Source organism: Syngnathoides biaculeatus, unplaced genomic scaffold (genome assembly GCF_019802595.1).
Source record: "Syngnathoides biaculeatus isolate LvHL_M unplaced genomic scaffold, ASM1980259v1 ctg207_pilon_pilon, whole genome shotgun sequence".
NCBI lineage: Eukaryota > Metazoa > Chordata > Actinopteri > Syngnathiformes > Syngnathidae > Syngnathoides > Syngnathoides biaculeatus.
Genome location: NW_026907462.1, coordinates 6,048 through 14,445, shown reverse-complemented (window position 1 = coordinate 14,445; position 8,398 = coordinate 6,048). Strand labels below are relative to the sequence as shown.

The 8,398-nt window shown below is 43.6% G+C and overlaps 2 non-coding genes across 2 annotated transcripts; both read right to left on the bottom strand.

The window, feature by feature from the left end:
• Nucleotides 1–3,132: 3,132 nt before the first annotated feature.
• On the bottom strand, nt 3,133–3,205 carry trnat-agu (transfer RNA threonine (anticodon AGU)). The gene has a single exon. It is a non-coding gene; the product is annotated as a tRNA-Thr (tRNA).
• Nucleotides 3,206–6,906: 3,701 nt separating this feature from the next.
• On the bottom strand, nt 6,907–6,979 carry trnat-agu (transfer RNA threonine (anticodon AGU)). The gene has a single exon. It is a non-coding gene; the product is annotated as a tRNA-Thr (tRNA).
• Nucleotides 6,980–8,398: the final 1,419 nt, after the last annotated feature.

The window sequence follows — 8,398 nt, the reverse complement described above, 5'->3', positions numbered from 1 at the left end:
GCCATACAATCATAGTAATAGTAGTTGACACAAATATGTGGGTGGCACCATGCGCGACGTCACATGCTTGCGTGTTTGCGTGCGTGGGCCCGTAAATTCTTCAAGGCGGTGTAAAAGAAATTTCAGAAAGTTTTGTTTTTGTCAATTTGTTTGTTGGGGATGAGTTCCCGATGTACACAGCAACATTTTGAAGTTACGAACGGCTGGAAGGATGGAAGAGAAGATAAGGCATGAAAAAGGAAAGGATGATGTGGGAAAGTGTGAAATTAAGAAAAGAGAGGGAGTATAACAATGGAAGAAAAGACAAAAGAAGGAATGGCAAGAATGGTGCGAAAAAGATGAGAAGGAAAGAAAGGTCAGGAATAAATGGGAGTGATCAGCGGGATATGAACCCACAACCTCTGGATTACAAAAGCAACGCTCTAACCACTGACCCACGGTCAACATGGCTCATACTTGAGAAGGTGACACACATGTGGGCGGGACCGTGCGTGACGTCACATGCGTATTTGCGTGCGCGGGCATTGACAGAGCGATGAGAAAGTTTTCTTTTGTTGATTTGTTTGTTGGGGTTGACTTCCCGATGAACACGACAACATTTTGAAGTTACGAATGATGGATGATGGTGGATGAAAAGATGAGCTAAAAGTGCAGATAGCCATAGAGGCTAGCTTGCGTTAGCAGTCAACAGTTGGTCGGCGACGAAGCGTCGCCTCCTCCTCACCCGAAGTCTTTTCTCCAAAAAATAAAAAAAAAATAAAAATAATTAAAACAGCTCCAAAATCAATACTTTTGCTTGATTCCAGTTAGTTTGGAGCACTTTTGACAAAAGACGATTTCAATGAAAACTGAAATTAATGGGGAAGGGAACGGTTGGAGTTGAGGCCCTAGTGGGATTTGAACCCACAAAACCTGGCTCACTAAGCCAATGCCCTAACCTCTGATCCACAGGGCCGCCATACAACCATAGTAATAGTAGTTGACACAAATATGTGGGTGGCACCATGCGTGACGTCACGCGCTTGCGTGTTTGCGTGCGTGGGCCCGTAAATTCTTCAAGGTGGTGTAAAAGAAAGATGAGAAAGTTTTGTTTTTGTCGATTTGTTTGTTGGGGATGAGTTCCCGATGTACACGGCAACATTTTGAAGTTACGAACGGCAGGAAGGATGCGTGTTTGCGTGTTTGCGTGCGTGGGCCCGTAAATTCTTCAAGGCGGTGTAAAAGAAAGATGAGAAACAACATTTTGAAGTTCCGAAGGTTAAAGTAGAGCAGAAAGGCTGAGACACAGGGACTGCACATTAGCTCAGTTGGTAGAGCGTTTGCATTTCGGTTCTGAGGACCCGAGTTCGAGCCCCGCCCCCTCCCTGTGTGGAGTTCTCTCCTCCTAAGAATAGGCGACATTAATTGGACTCTAAATTTGGAGGAAGAGAAAATAACATAGAAAGGAACTGAAGAAAAGAGAGTGCAAATACAGCAAAGGAATGGAAGAAATAGATGGGAAAGAATGAAGAAGAAACATGGGTGAAATGGAAGGATGAAGGACAGAAGAGAAGGAAAAAATGGACTCAAGGAAAGATGGGTGAATGGAAAGGAAAGATGGATAAATGAAAAGAAGGAAAGGATGAACTCAAGGAAAGAAATATGGAAATGAAATATTGAAGAGATGGATGAGCAAGAACAGATGGGTGGATGAAAAGGGAGGGAAATTTGGAAATGAAGGAAAGATGGGTGGATGAAAAGGGTAGGTAAAATGGAAATAAAGGACAGATGGGTGGAAAAATAGATGAAAAAGAAGGTAAAGGATTAACAAGGAAACACGGGTGGAATGGAAGAAATGAAGGAAGGAAGAGAAGGAAAGGTTGGACTCAAGGAAAGACGGGTGGATGAAAAGGGAAGGAAATATGGAAATGAAGGAAAGGAGAGATGGGTGGATGAAAAAAAGAAGGAAAGGATGAACTCAAGGAAAGACATGGAAATGAAGGATGGAAGAGAAGGATGAACAAGAACAGACGGGTGGATGAAAATGGAAGGAAATATGGAAATGAAGGATGAACTCAAGGAAAAGGGAAGGAAATATGGAAATGAAGGAAGGAAGAGAAGGAAAGTATGGACTCAAGGAAAGATGGAAGAAGTGAAGGATGAACTCAAGGAAAGAATTATGGAAATAAAGGAAAGATGGGTGAATGGAAAGGAAAGATGGGTGGATGAAAAGATGAAAAAGAAGGTAAAGAATGAACAAGGAAACACGGCTGGAATGGAAGGATGAAAAAGAAAGAATGAGAAGAAAAGATGGAAGAAATGAAGGACGGAAGAGAAGGAAAGTATGGACTCAAGGAAAGACGGGTGGATGAAAAGGGAAGGAAATATGGAAAAGAAGGATGAACTCGAGGAAAGGAAAGAAATGAAGGATGAACTCAAGGAAAGAATTATGGAAATAAAGGAAAGATGGGTGGATGAAAAGATGAAAAAGAAGGAAAGGATGAACTCAAGGAAAGATGGAAGAAGTGAAGGATGAACTCAAGGAAAAGGGAAGGAAAGATGAAAAGCGAAGGAAATATGGAAATGAAGGATGGAAGAGAAGATGATAAGGAAGGGAAGGATTGAAAGGAAAGACGGGTGGATGAGAAGAGAAGGAAATATGGAAAAGAAGGATGAACTCTAGGAAAGAAATATGGAAATGAAGGATAGAAGAGAAGATTGAAAAGAAGAAGAGAAGGATGAACAAGAACAGACGGGTGGGTGAAAAGGGAACAAAATATGGAGGAAATGAAGGATGGAAGAGAAGATGAAAAGGGAAGGATCTAAAGGAAAGATGGGTAGAAGAGAAGGAAAGGAAGGACTCAAGGAAAGACCGGTGGATGAAAAGGGAAGGAAATATGGAAATGAAGGAAAGGAAAGATGGGTGGATGAAAAGATGAGCTAAAAGTGCAGATAGCCATAGAAGCTAGCTAGCGTTAGCAGTCAACAGTTGGTCGCCTCCTCCTCACCCGAAGTCTTTTCTCCAAAAAATAAAAATAATTAAAACAGCTCCAAAATCAACTTTTGCTTGATTCCAGTTAGTTTGGAGCACTTTTGACAAAAGACGATTTCAATGAAAACTTAAATTAATAGGGAAGGGAACGCTTGGAGTTGAGGCCCTAGTGGGATTCGAACCCACAAACCCTGGCTCACTAGGCCAATGCCCTAACCGCTGAGCTACGGGGCCGCCATACAACCATAGTAATAGTAGTTGACACAAATATGTGGGTGGCACCATGCGTGACGTCACGCGCTTGCGTGTTTGCGTGCGTGGGCCCGTAAATTCTTCAAGGCGGTGTAAAAGAAAGATGAGAAAGTTTTGTTTTTGTCAATTTGTTTGTTGGGGATGAGTTCCCGATGTACACGGCAACATTTTGAAGTTACGAACGGCTGGAAGGATGGAAGAGAAGATAAGGCATGAAAAAGGAAAGGATGATGTGGGAAAGTGTGAAATTAAGAAAAGAGAGGGAGTATAACAATGGAAGAAAAGACAAAAGAATGAATGGCAAGAATGGTGCGAAAAAGATGGAAAAGTCAAGGATGAATGGGAGTGATCAGCGGGATATGAAACCACAACCTCTGGATTACGAAAGCAACGCTCTAACCACTGACCCACGGTCAACATGGCTCATACTTGAGAAGGTTGACACACATGTGGGCGGGACCGTGCGTGACGTCACATGCATATTTGCGTGCGCGGGCATTGACAGAGCGATGAGAAAGTTTTCTTTTGTTGATTTGTTTGTTGGGGTTGACTTCCCGATGAACACAACAACATTTTGAAGTTACGAATGATGGATGATGGTGGATGAAAAGATGAGCTAAAAGTGCAGATAGCCATAGAAGCTAGCTAGCGTTAGCAGTCAACAGTTGGTCGGCTACGAAGCGTCGCCTCCTCCTCACCCGAAGTCTTTTCTCCAAAAAATACAAATAATTAAAACAGCTCCAAAATCAACTTTTGCTTGATTCCAGTTAGTTTGGAGCACTTTTGACAAAAGACGATTTCAATGAAAACTTAAATTAATAGGGAAGGGAACGCTTGGAGTTGAGGCCCTAGTGGGATTCGAACCCACAAACCTGGCTCACTAGGCCAATGCCCTAACCGCTGATCCACGGGGCCGCCATACAACCATAGTAATAGTAGTTGACACAAATATGTGGGTGACACCATGCGTGACGTCACGCGCTTGCGTGTTTGCGTGCGTGGGCCCGTAAATTCTTCAAGGCGGTGTAAAAGAAAGATGAGAAAGTTTTGTTTTTGTCAATTTGTTTGTTGGGGATGAGTTCCCGATGTACACGGCAACATTTTGAAGTTACGAACGGCAGGAAGGATGGAAGAGAAGATAAGGCATGAAAAAGGAAAGGATGATGTGGGAAAGTGTGAAATTAAGAAAAGAGAGGGAGTATAACAATGGAAGAAAAGACAAAAGAATGAATGGCAAGAATGGTGCGAAAATGATGGAAAAGTCAAGGATGAATGGGAGTGATCAGCGGGATATGAAACCACAACCTCTGGATTACGAAAGCAACGCTCTAACCACTGACCCACGGTCAACATGGCTCATACTTGAGAAGGTTGACACACATGTGGGCGGGACCGTGCGTGACGTCACATGCGTATTTGCGTGCGCGGGCATTGACAGAGCGATGAGAAAGTTTTCTTTTGTTGATTTGTTTGTTGGGGTTGACTTCCCGATGAACACAACAACATTTTGAAGTTACGAATGATGGATGATGGTGGATGAAAAGATGAGCTAAAAGTGCAGATAGCCATAGAGGCTAGCTAGCGTTAGCAGTCAACAGTTGGTCGGCTACGAAGCGTCGCCTCCTCCTCACCCGAAGTCTTTTCTCCAAAAAATAAAAAATTAATAAAAATAATTAAAACAGCTCCAAAATCAACACTTTTGCTTGATTCCAGTTAGTTTGGAGCACTTTTGATAGAAGACGATTTCAATGAAAACTGAAATTAATGGGGAAGGGAACGGTTGGAGTTGAGGCCCTAGTGGGATTCGAACCCACAAAACCTGGCTCACTAAGCCAATGCACTAACCGCTGATCCACGGGGCCGCCATACAACCATAGTAATAGTAGTTGACACAAATATGTGGGTGGCACCATGCGTGACGTCACGCGCTTGCCTGTTTGCGTGCGTGGGCCCGTAAATTCTTCAAGGCGGTGTAAAAGAAAGATGAGAAAGTTTTGTTTTTGTCAATTTGTTTGTTGGGGATGAGTTCCCGATGTACACGGCAACATTTTGAAGTTACGAACGGCAGGAAGGATGGAAGAGAAGATAAGGCATGAAAAAGGAAAGGATGATGTGGGAAAGTGTGAAATTAAGAAAAGAGAGGGAGTATAACAATGGAAGAAAAGACAAAAGGATGAATGGTGCGAAAAAGATGAAAAGGAAAGGAAAGGTCAGGCATGAATGGGAGTGGAGTGATCAGCGGGATATGAACCCACAACCTCTGGATTACGAAAGCAACGCTGTAACCACTGACCCACGGTCAACATGGCTCATACTTGAGAAGGTTGACACACATGTGGGCGGGACCGTGCGTGACGTCACATGCGTATTTGCGTGCGCGGGCATTGACAGAGCAATGAGAAAGTTTTCTTTTGTTGATTTGTTTGTTGGGGTTGACTTCCCGATGAACACGACAACATTTTGAAGTTTCGAATGATGGATGATGGTGGATGAAAAGATGAGCTAAAAGTGCAGATAGCCATAGAGGCTAGCTAGCGTTAGCAGTTAACAGTTGGTCGGCTACGAAGCGTCGCCTCCTCCTCACCCGAAGTCTTTTCTCCAAAAAATAAAAATCATTAAAACAGCTGCAAAATCAACGCTTTTGCTTGATTCCAGTTAGTTTGGAGCACTTTTGATAAAAGACGATTTCAATGAAAACTGAAATTAATAGGGAAGGGAACGGTTGGAGTTGAGGACCTAGTGGGATTCGAACCCACAAACCCTGGCTCACTAAGCCAATGCCCTAACTGCTGATCCACGGGGCCGCCATACAATCATAGTAATAGTAGTTGACACAAATATGTGGGTGGCACCATGCATGACGTCACGTGCTTGCGTGTTTGCGTGCGTGGGCCCGTAAATTCTTCAAGGCGGTGTAAAAGAAAGATGAGAAAGTTTTGTTTTTGTCAATTTGTTTGTTGGGGATGAGTTCCCGATGTACACGGCAACATTTTGAAGTTACGAACGGCTGGAAGAATGGAAGAGAAGATAAGGCATGAAAAAGGAAAGGATGATGGGAGAAAGTGTGAAATTAAGAAAAGAGAGGGAGTATAACAATGGAAGAAAAGACAAAAGAATGAATGGCAAGAATGGTGCGAAAAGGAAGGAAAGGTCAGGCATGAATGGGAGTGGCATCATCAGCTGGACACGAACCCACAACCTCTGGATTACAAAAGCAACGCCCTAACCACTGACCCACGGTCAACACAGCTCATACTTGAGAAGGTTGACACACATGTGGGCGGGACCGTGCGTGTCGTCACGTGCGTATTTGCGTGCGCGGGCATTGACAGAGCGATGAGAAAGTTTTCTTTTGTTGATTTGTTTGTTGGGGTTGACTTCCCGATGAACACAACAACATTTTGAAGTTACGAATGATGGATGATGGTGGATGAAAAGATGAGCTAAAAGTGCAGATAGCCATAGAGGCTAGCTAGCGTTAGCAGCCAACAGTTGGTCGGCTACGAAGCGTCGCCTCCTCCTCACCCGAATTCTCTTCTCCCAAAAATAAAAAATTAATAAAAATAATTAAAATAGCTCCAAAATCAACACTTTTGCTTGATTCCAGTTAGTTTGGAGCACTTTTGATAAAAGACGATTTTAATGAAAACTGAAATTAATAGGGAAGGGAACGCTTGGAGTTGAGGCCCTAGTGGGATTCAAACCCACAAACCCTGGCTCACTAGGCCAATGCCCTAACCGCTGAGCCACGGGGCCGCCATACAATCATAGTAATAGTAGTTGACACAAATATGTGGGTGGCACCATGCGTGACGTCACATGCTTGCGTGTTTGCGTGCGTGGGCCCGTAAATTCTTCAAGGCGGTGTAAAAGAAATTTCAGAAAGTTTTGTTTTTGTCAATTTGTTTGTTGGGGATGAGTTCCCGATGTACACGGCAACATTTTGAAGTTACGAACGGCAGGAAGGATGGAAGAGAAGATAAGGCATGAAAAAGGAAAGGATGATGTGGGAAAGTGTGAAATTAAGAAAAGAGAGGGAGTATAACAATGGAAGAAAAGACAAAAGGATGAATGGCAAGAATGGTGCGAAAAAGATGAAAAGGAAGGAAAGGTCAGGCATGAATGGGAGTGGAGTGATCAGTTGGATATGAACCCACAACCTCTGGATTACGAAAGCAACGCTCTAACCACTGACCCACGGTCAACACGGCTCATACTTGAGAAGGTTGACACACATGTGGGCGGGACCGTGCGTGACGTAGCATGCGTATTTGCGTGCGCGGGCATTGACAGAGCGATGAGAAAGTTTTCTTTTGTTGATTTGTTTGTTGGGGTTGACTTCCCGATGAACACGACAACATTTTGAAGTACGAATGATGGATGATGGTGGATAAAAAGATGAGCTAAAAGTGCAGATAGCCATAGAGGCTAGCTAGGGTTAGCAGTCAACAGTTGGTCGGCTACGAAGCGTCGCCTCCTCCTCACCCGAAGTCTTTTCTCAAAAATAAAAAAATTATAAAAATAATTAAAACAGCACCAAAATCAACACTTTTGCTTGATTCCAGTTAGTTTGGAGCACTTTTGATCAAAGACGATTTCAATGAAAACTGAAATTAATAGGGAAGGAACGCTTGGAGTTGAGGCCCTAGTGGGATTCGAACCCACAAACCCGCTCACTAGGCCAATGCCCTAACCGCTGATCCACGGGCCGCCATACAATCACAGTAATAGTAGTTGACACAAATATGTGGGTGGCCACCATGCGTGACGTCACTGCTTGCGTGTTTGCGTGCGTGGGCCCGTAAATTCTTCAAGGCGGTGTAAAAGAAATTTCAGAAAGTTTTGTTTTTGTCAATTTGTTTGTTGGGGATGAGTTCCCGATGTACACGGCAACATTTTGAAGTTACGAACGGCTGGAAGGATGGAAGAGAAGAAGATAGGCATGAAAAAGGAAAGGATGATGGGAGAAAGTGTGAAATTAAGAAAAGAGAGGGATTACAACAATGGAAGAAAAGACAAAAGAATGAATGGCAAGAATGGTGCGAAAAGGAAGAAAGGTCAGGCATGAATGGGAGTGGCGTCATCAGCGGGATACGAACCCCAACCTCTGGATTACGAAAGCACGCCCTAACCACTGACCCACGGTCACACAGCTCATACTTGAGAAGGTTGACA